The 17,516-nt window shown below is 38.3% G+C and overlaps 1 pseudogene; it reads left to right on the plus strand.

Annotated features, from left to right (window-relative positions):
* The first annotated feature begins 3,935 nt into the window (after nucleotides 1-3,935).
* Nucleotides 3,936-4,226, plus strand: LOC114639369 (annotated as a pseudogene).
* Nucleotides 4,227-17,516: the final 13,290 nt, after the last annotated feature.

Here is a 17,516-nt window from a genome sequence, read left to right on the forward strand (position 1 = left end):
TCCTGTGAAGACTCGATGTCCCAGTGTAGGGGAATGCGAGGGTGGTGAGGTGGTAGTGGGTGGGTGGGTATGTGGGTGTGTGGGGGAGCACCTTCATAGAAACAGGGGAGAGGAGATGGGATGGGGGTTGGAGTGGGGAACCAGGAAAGGGGATAACATTTGAAATGTAAATAAAGAAAATATCCATTAAAAAAGAAAAAAGATTAAATAATAATGATGATGATTGTGCGGCGCCTACCACCCCGACCAGCAGGGAAGAAAGACTCGCACACCAGTTCCTTCCAGCAGCAGTTTACTCAGGAGTTGCTAGTTACATGAAGCTTGAAGGTGTGCCCCCGAGCCAGCCCAGGAGCGAAGCTTTATACCCTGTGTAGGACTGCCCATGAGCCCATACCACGAGCCCATACCACGTCTCGCACTGTGATTGGTCAAGGACCCATGACACAAGATCAGGCCACCAGGAAGTACCGCCCCAGGACCAAACAAGGCTTGTTTACTCCAAGTCTGCAAGGGCAAGCAGGCACCATCTTTAAGGCGTGGCAGCAGCGCTCCACAGATGATATTAATAATAGAAATTTTTACAAAGGAAAAATACTTGATTTAGCTATTTCTCCAATAAAAGTAGGTCTAGGTGTCTAAAAAAAAAGTCAAATGGACATTTTGGTATACATATAGTCTTGCCGTCTATGAAAGAAGCTGGGGAGAGAGATTAGTGAGTAAGAGTTTGCTGTGCAAGCATGGGGGACTGAGGATTCCCAGTATCCAAGCAAAAGTCCACCCCAGTCATACATGCCTGTAATCCCAGTACAATCCAGCAGAGAAGGAAGGATCCTGAGAGTTTACTGGGAAGCTAGTGTATATGAAAATGCCAATATCATCCAACTTCAGTGAACTGTCTCAAAGGAACAAGTCAGAGAATGAAAGAGCAGAGCACTCTTTTTTGTCCTCAAATCTCTATTTGTGTAACACACACAAACATACACACACACACATACACACATACATACACACAGATACACACCCATGAGGATATAGTTGCCTTATTTTCAAAACAAAAGGTGAAAGCGAATGTATAAATTAATGAGATAAATGTGCCTGGTAGTCTAATCCAATATGACCCCTAAAATGCACAAATTTGCAACTTATTTTCTGAGGAAATTGTTTTGTTTATGTAATTAAGACATTCCTGTAAGAGTAGAAACTGTAAAACCAGTAAAATCTTTGCAATACAAAGTGTGGAATATTCTCTTGTCTGAGGAGAGGTGTTGTGGGTTGTATTTGTCATCATTATAAGGCATGTGAAGCAAGAGAGGCAGGTATATTATTACAAGGTAAGTTTGTGGTGTGTGTGTGTGTGTGTGTGTGTGTTTGTGTGTGTGTGTTTGTGTGTGAGAGAGTATTTTGAACCAAGCACACAGTGAAGTGGCACAGTGTAACCCAGTTAAGTGCTGTGGACACATGTAGCTTGTCACTTGTTCAATTTCTGGTCATGGTGCATTCAGAAATTTTTATTTATTGACAATGATTTTTGCAATGCCTTGCATCCAGTTGCATACCCTATAGAGACCTGTAACCCACCAGGTTAAGATTCTGTCTTCTATAGCATGAAGTGGTACTGGGCTGGGAGCTGGTCCCGGGAGATGAGAAATACAGTTGCCAGTTCAGTTCTCAGAGACTTTAGAACTATATTGATATATAGCATCATAGGGATGATACTGCCAGATGCTTTTCAAAGGCACATCTTAGGAGAGGACACCAGTCAAATACATTGTTTCCTGAAATTAAGGATAAAATATAAAGCAATGCTGCTCAAGTTGAAGCAAGAAAAGAGAGCCTCACTCTCTGGACTTCTAAGTCCTTGATAACTCTCACCCCATAGTGCATGAAAGAGCCAAATGATGTTTTACTATTGTCAAGGAAAACACAAACACATCCGGCTTCAGGGCAGATGGGGAGTAGGTCACCATCTCACTGTGATGTGTTCAATTTGTGCGATCTTTTAGATGTTGACTTCCTGAACTCCACAAGGATGTCTAGCGGCTCAAGGATTAGGTCTCTTAATGGAATTTGTTGTGGCAGCCACTAAGATCTTTACATTGTGAATATCATTGGGAAAGTGTCTAGCCCGATGTGTGTTAATTTGGGATACCTCTCTTCTTTATCCCTGAGTATCAGATTTGCACATCATCACATGACAGGTCTGTCCTGTAGGAAGACACTGTTAAGCCTAAGAGAGGTTGGCAGTCATCCAGCCACCTTCTTGTGTTCCTAACATTGACTGTAGTTATTCAACGGCCTTTATAACAATTTTTAGTTCAGGAAACTTGGATGCTTTGGGGGCTGGAAGAGGGTGAGTAGTTTACAGAACTAGCTACACCCGCATGAGGCCTGAAGTTCATACTCCACAACCCAGATGACAAGCCATAGCTATAAGAGGTTTGATACCCTCTTCTGGCACTTGTGTGTACATAAGCATCACGTGTGAGTAGAGCTCCACAAACACATAAGCAAATAGGTTTGAGGGTCTAAGTGATGGCTCCGTGGCTAAGGACACTCATTTTTGCAGAAGACTTCAGTTTGGTTTCCAGTGTCTACACTGCTCTCACACCTTTCTATAATACCAGTTCCATGGTTCAGTGCCCTCCTCCGATCCCCTCTGGTACCAGGCACACACATGGTGCACATACCTATTTGTAGGCAAAACACTCATGCAAATAAAATATATCTAAACTATATAAATCTTTAAAAATGAGATTTTATTAATATGTTTTTGATATCTACCACATTTTATTATTTGTGGTTTAAGAGATAACCCAGATTTACAGTTAATCTCCATTTCTATAAAAATCCAATAAATAATGATTCATTTTCCTCATGATACTTTATTTAAATTTTTGTTACATCATGATATGTTGTGATTTGACACCATAAAAATAAGGGTAAAACTCTTATGCCTATCTTTAAAGAAGCTGGTGTTGAAGAACGTGTGATATCCATTCCGTCTTGTGTCTGCTGTCCATCTCTGCCAGCTGAGAGACAGTCCTTGGAAAATCAACCCCACACTGTACCAAACTCTTCTGGTGTTAGACCTATCTGAGGGTCAGAAAGTTCTTCATCCTCACTGGAACTGCTCAAGACAAAGCACTTGGGGGCCTGGTCCTCTTTTGTGTAGCAATGGTTTAACTCTTGGAAGACCAGTATTTCTCACCATTAATTTTTTTTTTCTAGAAAGACAAAGCATTTCACAAGTCCCCTAGCAGCCAAATTGCATTAGAATTCTTAAAGTTCAAACCATTGCATCTTCAAGAGATGTGTTAGAGTTTGTTGGTTTCTAACCTTTTCATAATGTAATGTGTTGCCTTCCTTGTGAACCAATTTTTCTGTATTTTGTCCAGCTCTGGAGCTTCCAGCTCCTGTTTTTTCTTTCATACAATTTCCTGTATTATATTGAGAAACTCCTTTCCTTCTCTGATGAGATAGGAATAAAATGGAATCTTTAAAAACCCTTTCATCTTTTTAAGACGTTTAACCAGGTTTAATTTAAAACATGTTTCCTACCTAATCAACTTGGCATTTACTACACTGTTCTGTTGGTATAATATTGAGCTAAAAATGAAGTACAGAATATTTTATTCCCTGTGACAGCTTCTTGCTTATTGTTGGGTCAACAGCAGTACAGCCACTTGAAGAGGGACCTCCTTTGTGCCTGTTCTCTCTTTCTCCCATCTTGCTTCTAAGTCCTAAAATCTCATATTTAGATGTTCTTTTTATAGGGTTTAGTCAAATCCCATAGCAAACAGCACGCTACTACTTCCTTCATTTAGTTCTTTAAAATTACTGTTCTTGGACGTAAAGGGCGGGACGGGAGGCTAAGTACAGTAACAACTGGGCGTCGGGTCTTCTTTGTCGCTAGGAAGCAGGCAATCGGAGGGAAGATGGTTTACATCTCGAATGGTCAAGTGTTGGATAGCCCGAATCAGTTCCCATGGAGATTGTCTTTCATAACAGATTTCTTCTGGGGAATAGCAGAATTCGTGTTTTTGTTTTTGTTTTTCCAAAACTCTGCTTCAGCAAGATGTGAAGAAAAGACGAGGCTACGGGAGCCCCTCTGATTCCAGATACGACGCTGGAAGAGGGCCACCAGGAAACCTCCACGAAGAATGGGTCGGATCAGTCACCTTCGTGGCCGCAGCCCTCCTCCGATGGCTGGTGGATGAGGAAGGTAAACGTCTACTCTGAGAAGCAGACAACTAGACATACACAGGCGTAGAGGAAGTCATCAGGAGGTGAAGAGCGACTCACGCAGGAGAAGATGGTGTATGTCCAAACAAGGATTGCTCTGTGTCCTCACAGATGAATGAGGTCACGCTGGGAATTCCCTCTGCAGGATCTAGCCTGACTGATAATGCCGTTCTATAAATGTACATGTTTGTCTCCTTATCGTTTTTGTATAGTTTGCTAAAGAACTAATATAGTTTTAAGAAGTAAATATTTTTAGGTTGCAAAAAAAAAATTCCTGTTCTTGCTAGGCAACATGTGACATAAACTGAAGTGCACTCACAGTAAATTTCCTATTGGCTCATACCTTATCTTAAAACTCCCTATGCTCAGCTGTTCTGTCTCACATATAAGAGATCTTCCCTGAGCCAAGAACTGGATCAGTTTGACTGTCCCTTTTCTATACATAATTATATTGACCAAATACTTATTGATGGAATTGTATTATTTTTTTATCTGCTTATCTGCAACCTATAACAGATATTTAGTTTTTGGATATGGTAGAATTTGTTTACTCGATTTAACTATCATGGCACGGAAGATGATATGTCTATCTCTTAACTTAATGTGGAAGTAAAATAATCAATGAATAACATATTTTTACATTAAATGTATCCATGTGAAATGTATACTGTCTGGCAGCATATAAAACATGTGTGCCATAATACAGAAAATAATAAAAAATATTCCATTTAGCCATCAGACATTCTGAAGCAACAGAGCATTGCTTGTAACATAGAACTCCCCAAACATCTGCCAAGTTTACTTTTTTGGATATTATTAAAATCATCCTACTCTTCTTACTTTCAGATTTATTGCATATGTTTTAAACACTTAACTATATAGAATTTCCTTCTTTTGGATTGAGACATATATAAATATAATTATATTATTGCTTGTAACTTCAGGTTTAAGCTTCTCTTTAGCTTTTATGTACATTGGTGTCTGTAGCCAAAGTTTAATTTTTTTACTAGCGCATAAGTGTTCTGTTTTACAGTATTACAAGTATATATAAACATACATATACTTTACTTTTGATGGACACTTTTGCTATCTAGATTTTTCTAAACTGCACTACACTGGGAAGCCAGAAAGTTGACTGAGCAGTTAAGGCTATTTGCTGCTCTTCAAGAAGATTTGGGCTTGACCCTCAGCACTCACACAGAAGCATGCAACAATTTTTAGCTCTAGTTCCAGGATGCTCAGCACCCTTTTCTTGCCTCTACACATACCAGGCACCCATGTGGTGCACAGACATATGCACAGTCAAAAGACCCATACATACTAAAAGAAATAAACAAAACATCCTGCAAATGCTTTACTGAAATACGAATAAAGTGATTCCTAACATATCTTTCTCCAAAGCACATAACTGAGTCTGTTTACTGATTATAGGAAAACACAAATGCCCAGTTTGAAACTGAGTGCAAACGGTTGTATCAGTTATACAAGCCAAGGACAGATGAAGAATCTTGCTAAGATACATTCTATCCAATACTGGCATTGCATAACTTTCAATTTGTTTCCCAATCTCATACATATGTAAAAAACTATAGATACTGTTTAGATTAAACTTCCCTGAATCCTAGCCAGGTGGAATATTTTCTTTCCTATAATTAAGAACCGGCCCTACTTTGTCTTCTTGGAAATGCCTGTTTTTTCTTCTGCTCTAAATTTCCTTTGGGTTATTTGTCTTTTTCTTAATGACTTGTCGGTATTAATGCTCTATATATTGTATGTGTGATAAATATGTTTTCCAGTTTGTCTTTTAACATTTTTATAGTTTGCTATTTACTTTTTAAGTCTTTAATTTACCTGGAATTGATTTTTGTGAATATATGACTTATGGATCCAATTTCTTTTTTTTATGAGTAACCAATTGTCTCTGGATAATTTATTAAAAAGTAAATTAAAAAACACATTCTTACCATTCTGTTCTATAATGGTCTGCATGGTCATAAATCAGGGTCTCATGAACACGTAGTTCGGCTCAGAGTTCTCTCTTTTGTTCCTTTTAAATATTTGTTTAACACAGTATCGGAACAATGTCTTAATGACTGAGCCTTGTGCTCAATCATGATAACTGTCTCTTCTCTAGCATTATTGTTATTTCCAAGAAATATCTCTTTTCCAAAAATAATTATCCTTTAGAGTTTGGTCTCACTTGAACATTCTATTTTATTTACCTATATTTTGTACTACTAAGGAATGAACTTGTGGCCTTTCACTTCAAAGACAAACAAACCGATGAACCCACTTTCTTCCCAACCAACCTGCGAATTACAAATCCATGGAGTTTTGACTTGCTCTGTTGAACTTAGGGGAAATCCATCTTTTAATAGTTTGCACTGCAATGCTTATTTCTAGACACGCTTACATTTTAAATTATTAAAATGGAACATTGTGTATTTCAAATAGATTGTCTAAGACACTGTTAGTATTGAATGCACTTCAACATGTTCACTGAGTTTATACTGACCACCATGTTACTTTATTTTTAATTTTAATAATTAGCGAATAGGCTTCTCTAAAACCTCCTTGATTCATGAATCATTAATGAACATTTCATTTCTTTACATGCATTACTGATATCTATCATTAAGACATCATTTTATTTTTGAGGACTTCCCAAAAAGCAAGTGAATAAATCCACACTCTTAGGACAACAGCATGCTTCATTTCTAGAAGTCTCCAGCCTGTTTTCAAATCTGTTGAATCTATGGATTCTTGCTGCTTGTTCTAGTCTTTCAGCTCAGCTCTTGTTTTGTCCTCATTGGTATAGTCACCAAGTCTACAGTTCTTATAGCTCTTCACAGATCTCAAGTGCAGTGTGGAATTTCCTGCTAGATTTTTTCACCCTTCATTTTGTTTCTTGTTAATTCCTCCACTTCATACAAGAATCACAACAGAAGAACCAATTTCCAGAATTTGGTAGAATCCTGCACCTATAAAGTCCCTTCCAAGGCCTGTTCTCACACAACACTTGTCTGTATCTTTCTTTGTGTGTTAGATAAGGAATAAAGTATATGTGTATATATTTCTATATGAAGATACAAAATGTCATAGTTATATTATAGCATACTTAGATAGTTATATATAGTTAGGTATTTTCAGAGACAATATGTATCTATACACATAACATACTCTGTGTATGTGCACATGAACACTACACTTACAAAAATGCATTACATAAATATTAGTACATCTTCTAAATAATATAGAGATAATTAATTCTATATACATACCTATATGAAGAGGTATACATATATATGCATACAATTTGGATCTCTAATTTTAATCACTTTAATAAAAAACAGTGATAATATTTATTGTGCCACCAAATGGATACTTCAAATTCACATTTATAAGGCTCTTATATTCTCATATTATAATCTAAAATTTCAGTCAATAATTTCCAGCTAAGAAGCCTTGGTTAGTTGACCCTAAAATTAATAGCCATCATTGAACTGCCTGGTAGGCCAAGTGACGCCCAAATTTTGGCATTGCTAAGTATCATTTATATAATATTTTATAAGAACATGGTATATGTTTGTGCAGCAATGCCATCTGTGTTTGCTACCTTGATGCCATGACCTATTCTTTCTGATAATTAAGCTGTCATTAGCTCTGCTTAAAAGCAAGACTTGCTGGAAAGGCAGGGTTCTGGAATTTAGTAGAGTTTTCATTTACCTGACTCTACCTATATATGCTTTATATTAATGACTAATTTCTTTATTCAGTATGCCACCTAGAGTTCCCAAGATAGCTGGACTACAAGATTTACTTGTGAAGTGGATTTGTTTTTAACACAGTCCTTTACTATCCAACCTCTCAGCTTCTTCTAGCACACATATACCCGATGCTGAGCCTCCTTTTCTTCTCTCACTGCAGAGCTGGACCCTGCACAGCTTCAAAGAGGGCAGTTTGATCACTAGCCTATTAGACACATATGCACAACAGAACTAGACAAGAGTTTCTAAAAAGAAGAAAACATGTTCATATGGTCCAAGGGGAAAGTTCATTCACTCAAAGACAATATACTATACATATGTTATTTATACACCATCATTTTAACTGCTCTTCAATGAAAAACATCTTGTTACCATAGCAACTGCCACATTGCATGCTATCTTGGAGACTACTACATCATTGTACTAGACACACAGAAAGGCACTCACATCCTTAAGTCATTTCAACATCTGTCATTTTAACAAAGTTTAAAGAAAAATAATAAATATGTGTTAGTTCCCCCCCTTTTATTATTGCTTTTCTTAGAACCATTTGCTTCTACATGGAGTATATTTCCCCTTAATTTTAATCAATGAATGAACAGTGACAATTTTTATCTCACTCCATTAGAGAAAGAAACAGACAACAAAAGAGTTAAAAGACGAATCATGAGCTGGAAGTTCCAGCTGTATTGAGTCTATTTGTTTCTGCATTGGGAAGTTCACATCCTGTCAGACTTGTGACATCTTATTGAGCCATATGTGCAGCTGATCCTGTGTGTTTTCATGCATCAATGTGGAACTTAGACATACTCATGATGTCTTGGCTTAGTCTTTATTTTCTGATCATTGTCATCAAGTCACAAGGATCACATGTACTGTTAAACTTTAACTTAAAAAATAGTGCAGTGCACACCAGGATGCCTCCAAAATTCTATTCTGTTCAAATGAACCATCTGGGTAGCTATAAGTAGGAAATTCTCTCCATCACAGAAGTTAATATTGGCATAATGTTTTTAAATATATGTTAAACTCTGTTGTTAGCGATTTTCTTTTTATTTTCAACGGGTTAATGTTATGGGTACTCTTATGCTATATTATCCACAGTAAAACTGGAATTCTTAGATAAAAACTTTCTCCAAGATTTGATGGACACTGCACAACAGATATGAATCTCAGATTCATACGAATCATGCTCCAGAACATGAGTCCTTTTCTCAAGCTGTACTAAATTCTTCCATAAATTAAAGGCAAAGGCTTCTATAGAAGGAAAGATCACTTTCTGCTTGCCTGACATGTTTAATGTCAATTTTATTGATGTGCCTTAAAAGTTCCGATGTTATCAGAAAACTACTGTGAAATCACAATGAAATGATAAATTGAACTATTTGTACACTGAACTTCATTCAGTCAAAACATTCTTGATTCATTTAGTGGAATGAGGAGTACTGAGGACTAGACCCAAGACTTCACTCTCATCATGTAAGATCTCCGCTACTGAGCTTTATTCCCAGGACCCCTCTGTCAGCTTTTAAAACCTTTTATTTCATGACAGAATCTCACCAAACTACCCAGGTTGGCCTTGAGCTCACTTCACTGTCCAGGTATGCCTTTAGTTTAGATCATGCTCCTCCAGCCTCCTGAGGACCCGTGATGACAGAACCACGCAGACCTGATTCTGCTTCACACATTTCCTTGGAATTTTGACAGCCTTCCCTATAATTCTGTACACACTGGCACTGCAAACTGTAATAATTATGATAATGAGTGCATACCAAATCTAGGAAAATTCCTAGGTCTTGAGCCTAGAAAGTCTTTGTTTCTATCACTGAAAAAGTAAAAATTTTCTGACAGGTAGAAATGACTTCAGCTTACAAGTCAACATAATAGGACCTAAAGTTCCTTTTTATTACCTCATCAGAACCAAGGGACCCCAAATCTTCATGACATTTTGAGGTAGAAAACAGTAAAAGGTGTAATGCCAAACCTCTCCCATCCATGCTCTCTTTTGAAACTGCAGTTGACAACAGTGTGTGTGTGTGTGGGGGGGGGGCTGTATGCAAATGCAGATTCAGAGAGTCAATACCAAAGAAACTGAAGACGGAGCAGGTCAGACCTACAGGGCTCCTGCATGCAGTGCCTTTGCGAAAGTGGTTAGATTCTCGAGTTGAGTAGCCAGCAATACGGCTCAGTGGATGGAGGAGCTTGCCATGGAGCATGATACTCTTGAGTTCCATCCCTCAGACTCAAAGGTGAACAATAGAACTGGTTCCCACAGACTGTCCACTGACCTCTCCATGTCGGTCATGGGAGTGTCACGCCAGTCCATGCATCTTAAGTTCTTTCTGTTCATTTGCATGTATGATCCTGACATTTCTGATCACATCACTTTAATTTTATGTTCAGAATCTTAACTCAGGCTGTCATGGTTTCCATTAGAAATTTCATAAATCACATAATGGTCGTTACATTTTAGTTTCTTTATTTCTTTATATTTAATACTTTCAAACAAAATGGTAAACATTTGCTTCATAAACTTCTGCCTAATCGAATCTAGAATTCTTCCAGGAATCAGTTACTTGGTTTTGAAGAATTATTCATTTTTATTTTATGTTCATGTGTGTTTTGTCCGCATATCCATGTATATGCATATACGTATTTGTATGTATATACAATGTGGGTACCTGGTATACACAGAGCCCAGAAGAAGGTGTTGAATCTTCTGGTTCTGGATATTCAGAAGGTCCTGATCTTTGATATGGGTGCCGGGGATGAAGTCCAAGTCCTTTGAAGGGCAGTAAGTGCTTCCAATTGCTAGGTTATATTTCCAGTGTCCAGCTTTACAATTTTAATGCACGGTAGTTAACTCTACATCTTTATTTACAAAATGTTGATCTTTTAAGGACAATGATGTCACTCAACTTCCTTAGCAACCATTCTCCTCATGTCTAAAAGAACATCTGCAGTCTATTTTTTTTTCATAGGATAAACTGAATATAACACTGATCTAACACAATTAGGAAGTTGTTTTACACCCATTTATTTGTGAAGAGTGTATTTTCTAGTATGAATCATCTAAATGAATGTCCTGTAAACCCAGAAAACAACAAAAACAATTGTAAAAGTAACTATCAATAGCAAGTTAATTTACCTATTTAAATGGCATGGTTTTTCAGTATTCAATGCTATAAGTGATAAGTGCTGGTTAATATTCAAAATCAGTCATTCTTTGAGCATATAAACAAGGCAGCAAAAGTTTTCATTATTGCATAACTCTGCCTTTGGAAGGTCTTGATTGGATGGGAAGACAACATATACAATAGGATGTCCTGACATTTGGTTTTGTCTGAGGGAGCAAGTGAAGGAAAAGGTAAAGTGGTAAATGGACATTTTTTTTCATGCATAGTTATTAAATTTTAGCAAATATGTGAAGAAAGCACAACACGATGCAGTCAATGCCCTGAGAGGATATATAGTTCAGATTACCTAAAATAGATCTTTACGTTAACCTTCCAGTTACTCCGTTGAAATGTGTAGTAAATACTCATGACTGAAGAACACGTGACTGGAGGACAGGAGTAGATGTGTGTGTGCGTGTGTGCAAGTTTTTGAATGAGAATGAGCACCATTGCGGAGGTTAGTATATGGTAACTTCTCCAAAGATTATAATTAAGCAAAACTTTCCCTCCATCTCTTATGAAACCTGTTAATTGTTTCAGGAAGTCACTGATTTCCTGTTATTGAGTCAAAGCATACAAGGCTAAACAGATGGCTTAATGTCACACAGTTATTGGCTCATATAACTAGATTTTTATCACTATGGTTCAGATGAAAACAGAAAGCCATGAATAACAAACAGAAGCAAACTCATGTACATCAGATCCAGCTCTTTTCCAATATTAAAATGTTGGAGGAAACTTTTAAGAGAAAGCTTTGTGCTTGTAGTGGAATCATCCCAGAAGGCAACGAATAGGTTTAAAGCTGGGGTCTGAAAGACTGTGGACACAAATGATGCTTGTGGTACACAACTGACTGACAGATCTGCCCGTCTCCTGTGCACACTTTCTACATTATGCAAAACATAAAATTATTTTCAGTATATTAATAGTTATAGAAAATGCTTTCCAAACGTGTTGATAATCTGAGGGACAAAATCCTTTCCAGCTACATGCATTTCTTTTTTATAGAAATTCATCAATATTTTAATAACAATAATTGAAGCTATACTGAGATTAAAAAAACATGCATACTCACTTCTCGTTATTTACTTTTAAAATATTAATGAAACCTGTTACAAAACATGTAGACATCGATGATTATTCCCCTATTAATAGTTTTTGTAAGCATTGTCTGCTGCATAACGTTCAAATATTGTGTATTCTTTGATGTCAACAAGGACAACAGACTTTCCAAGGTCCACAACAAAACCCCAAAAATGCATCTGTCATCCTTTATACACCCCTCCTTTTCCATGTATCTTTTCTGTCCCAGCTTCTTTTCCATATGCACGAGGTGGATGGATAAGGAGACGAACTTACATGTGGTACACGGTGTTTTCTTTTCTAACAAATTCTCATCTTTCCTAGCCATTATGAGTACGTTATTCTTGCATATCCCTAAAGCAGAATAAACTCTGACGCAGCAGCAATAGACAAAGTGCTTTTCCTAAATAGATGCACTCATTTACTTTTTAAAAAAATTCATAGTTCTCAGTGTATCCCACCCCAGCTTCCACAAAAAGAGGGGGTATAGTGATCATTGAGCATGTTTTTGTCCTTGCTTTCGAAGTAAAATATTTTAAATCAAGATAATTTGATTGGTTAATGTTAAATATTCCAACATTTAAATTCCAGGTTTTAGTATGATACACTTCCTAATTTTCGCACAGTCGGTGACCAGGCTTTCTGTGCCTGATTTCTTGGGGACCCTGTTTTCTTGCATATACTCTAAGTAAAAGTTCTTGCCATCATTGTTTTTGGTAACACAATCCCTAACCCTTGATCTCTCCCCATTCTTTCAGGTTATGTTACAGTTAAACAAATGAATCAGACACAGAAGTAAGAGAAGCAGAGTGAATGCATGGAAGAAAGTAGTCTTTCTGCTAAGGAACAGTCAAGCAAAAGCCTTCAGAAGTCTCTCCTCCGCCCGTCTGCCTTTTGATGCTGGGGCTAGCATGAGTAGTGGAAACAGATGCTATCAGAGCTACATTTTTTGGCTTGGGATAAAGGGAAGAAAGGCTAAGAGAGTCATGCTGTTTTGCAAACTGACATGCACACTTCATCTTTCCAAAATATTTCTGGATTTAAAAAAAAAAAAAGCTAATTGCCAGGCTTGATGGGACTGTGACTGCCACTGTTTTTATAGAGAAAGAGAAAGTCAGAAAGCAACTGGGAGATCAGTGTTGCTAACAGATACACGACTGTCTCCTCTTGGCTGCTCCTCACATGCCATTTTTGTGAATTTTAAATCTTTACACGAAACTTCTCATTGTTAAAGGACCTGCGGATGCTATATGAACTACCTGTCAAGGTCACCAAAGACCCAACTGAAAGAAATGTAAGAGAAATGTTTATTGTAGTTCACAGGTTGAGGGGACTAGAATGCTTCAGGACAGGAGTGGCATGACAGTAGTCATGTGAGGTAGCTCAAACTATGGGACAGAGAGAGAAGTTGTGCTCAGCTAATTTTTCCTTTTGCACAGTTGGGCATGCCTTCCAAGAGATGGTGCTGCCCACACCGGGAAGGCTCCTTCCCTTCTCACTTAAATGCTTCTGAAAACATCTCCCTAGACTCACTGTCAAAAGGAGAAAATCCAGGGCTGGAGAGGGAGAGATGGCTCAGTGGTTAAGAGCACTGACTGTTCCTCCAGAGGTCCTGAGTTCAATTCCCAGCAACCACATTGTGACTCACAACCATCTATAATGGGATCTGATGCCCAGTGTATTCATATACATAAAAAAGGAGAAAACCCAAGTTCCCTTCTGAGTTGATAATTAACATGTGTGTGTTCTTGGTGTCTTTGATCCTGTCTCAGGTTTTCCTTACACAGGGCCAGGTCATTATTGCACTACATAGCTCTGTTTGTTCTTCTCATGTTGAGGTGGGATCTCAATGTTTGTGGATTACTTTACCTAGGAGAATACGTTAATTAATTACACTACTTCTGTGGCAGATAAGCTTTCCTGTTAAATATAGGATAGATGCGATTGGCTGATACCTGTCATATATTAAACCAGTTACCTGGTCGTGGCAGCAATTAAAAGTTATTTGGATTTGAAAATATTTCCAGACAAGACCCGCTAGACTTTAAATCTACAGGGTATGATCTGTTGAAAGAAACAAGGAGTGGAGCTGTAGCGTGCCCCAGGACACTTGCTCTGATGTCACACCTCTGCCTGCCCTTTGCTCACCAAGCTACATAGAGGAGAGTTGGCATAATGGAAGGCTTTGTTTTATCTAGAGCTTCAGCTATGCGAAGGTGGCACATTTTATCCCAGTCACTTGGTGCCTGTCAGACCAGGGTCCCAGAATAAAGTAGTAGAATCTGATAACTTCTGTTAAAGACCTTTGTCCTTCTAGCATATAACTCGTGGCTGCTTACAGACACTGAATGTAAAAAACAAATGCTTCATTATGCTCGCACAAGGTCATGGCCACCAGGCCTTGGTGTTCTGAGAAGACTTCATAACAGAAACCGGAAGTGGAATCCGGCTAGGAAGACAAAGTGCGCACTTTTGAGTACCAGGCTGGCTCCCTCTGGATGACACCATGTAAAGACTTATTTATGTCCGTTGCTCAAGGATGCTTGTTGCTGTTGTCTGTTGTTTTTGCCATTTGACTTGATTATTTATGGTTTCTGTTATGAACATAACGGCTTCGAAAATCTGATTCCATTTCCTCCGTGTTCTCACACCTTGTTGGCTTACAAGCTGCAATTTCACACTTTGGGGCACACGACTCCTTATGTAGATAAGTGGAAAGGAAACAGTGGAGAGAGACCCATTTGGAGCAAAGTTAAGGTGACAGGGATACCAGGATTTTACGTGAGAACTGAAAGACAGCACCGAATAAGACAGAACTGTGAACAAGATGTTTTCAGAAGATCCTTAATCTTCTCTCTGAAAAATGATTCTTATGATGTCTAATCACAGCAATATTTTGTTAACTTCAATAAAAACACCAAGTTTAATTCTCTTCTATAATTTAAAGTGAAACAAACGTTAGCATGAACAGCTTAAAATTCAGCCATGCAATCAGCCCCACATCCTGCCGCTTTGCCATGATGCACTGCCAGAGACAGCATAGCTCATGTGCTGCTTCCAGAGGGTCTCCACAATATGCAGAGTTTAGCGTTCTAGGGTCTGGGGAGGCTTCCAATGATACAAGTGCTCTGCGAGCTCTTCCTGAATTCTTGTTTTATTAAAAGTGGATTTAAAATGTTGCATTTCTATGAACCAGAAGAAAGAATTATATGTCATCAAAACCTTGTGAGTTGGGGGAGGCACTTTGTAATTAGATAAAAGTATCATAGAAATGAATGACTCTTGTTGAGCTATGGGTTACTAATCATTTCCTTAGTCTTCCCTAAAATACATGTGTGAGAAATACACTGTCACTTTGAGTCACTTTGGACTGCAGTATCTATTCTCAGACCAAAGAAATGCATATGCAAGGCTCAATTCAGGTTTAAATCAGTTTCTGTGAACAGTATTTGAGTTCAGTTTTTTTCTTGTATGTATTTAAAAATTTATCATACTTTATGATTATTATTCATGAGCAAACTTAAGCACCTCACTAATAAAACTAACGGCATGCCATAGGACGCATTTAAAATTGCTTAGGTGAAAAGGGTGACCATTAGGACCCTTTGGAGGAAGAGCAAGGGCCTAATTGTGCATGTGCTTGTTGAATATACAAAAAATTTAATTTGGCTAATTAGTGACCTTGGTTTGCTAGGCAATTACTTTGGTTATGAGAGTCCCGTGATTCCTATACTACCCTTTTTAAAAAGAAAATAATGTGCTATAAGGACCATTAAGAGAAAGTTTGTTCAGAAAGCAAAGCAGGGAAAATGTAAAGACATCATTTTCCTTTAGAAGTGTGCCCCAGCTGAAGTTCCCTGTTCTGGGGAAGGCTGCAGACAATAAGCCCCTCGGCCCACCTTTCACCTCTGGCGTTTCTTATTCAAAGCCTGTCAAGCTAGATGACCATAAATGCTATCTTTACTGAATCACAAGCCATGGTACTTTATCTTAAACATGCAAGTATTAATCAGTTTCAAGATATGAATATATATATATATGAATGACATCAGTATCTAAAAGGCACAGTCCATTCCTACAGTCTTTCATATAGGAGCCAAAGCTGTCTAATGCATGTGGAGGGGGGCTTTTTGTTGTTGGCTTTGGAAGGACACAGTCAACAATGAAAAAGCACTAAAACCAACGGTAGCAACAACAAACATTAGCAGCAATGAGGGCAGATGTCATTGGGTTTCCCATTGAGTTCCTTGGATGTCCTTAAACTGTGTGGCCAGGTCTTCAGAGGTCCTGAATCCCAGTTCTGGCACTGCTCCTTGTCAAACCAGTTTTGCCCTCATTTTAAGGGAGTTGATAGCAACTGAGACAAGCAATTGAAGCTTTTTCAACAACAGTGGTGCTTACCTGTGGCTGATCCTGTGGATACCCAGACACTGGGAAGAATCATAAGGATTTAACAGTAGATCCTTGTATGAACCAACATGAAACCCCAGATTTTCAGAACACAGCAGTGTAGCACTCTTCCTCTGAGTTATGGAATTAACAGAAAGCAAACATCTTCGTTCAGTGGAGTGACACATGCTTCTAATACCAAGACTAAGGCAGGAAGATTTCTGTAATTTTGAGGCCAGCTTAGGCCAGTCCAAGTTATATAAAAGAACAAAACAAGCCACAAGAGAAAAAAAAATTGTTTGTTTGTTTTTTTAATGTGCTGGATACTTAGTTGAAGTTACAGTATTACTAAGCAAGGCATTTTAAAACTGGTAAGATATTCATAATATTTGTAATATTTATCTACTTACAGATAAGTATCTATAAAAATACCTATAAGATATCTATAAAAATCAGGTATTATGAGTGTGTAAGATCATATAGGATTTCTACTTGGACTCAGGTTGAGGACCCCTTTGGAAGAGTTAGGGAAAGGATTGAAGGAGATGAAGGGGATGGCAAACCCATAGGAAGACCAACAGGTATCAACTAATCCGGACCCCTGGGAGCTCCAAGAGACTAAGCTACCAACCAAAAAGCATACATGGGCTGGTCCAAAGTCTCTGGCACATATGTAGTAGAGAACTGCCTTGTCAGGCCTCGGGGGGAGAGGATGTGCATAATCCTGTTATTTGATGCCCCTTAGAAGGGGAATGTGGGGGGTGGGTGAGGTGGGGGTGGGGTGGGGTAGGTGGAGGGGTTGGGGTATCACCCTCTCAGAGTCAAAGGAGAAGGGGATAGGGTGAAGTACTCTTGGAGG

This window comes from Grammomys surdaster, unplaced genomic scaffold (genome assembly GCF_004785775.1).
Source record: "Grammomys surdaster isolate TR1022 unplaced genomic scaffold, NIH_TR_1.0 125701, whole genome shotgun sequence".
In the NCBI taxonomy this organism is placed as follows: domain Eukaryota; kingdom Metazoa; phylum Chordata; class Mammalia; order Rodentia; family Muridae; genus Grammomys; species Grammomys surdaster.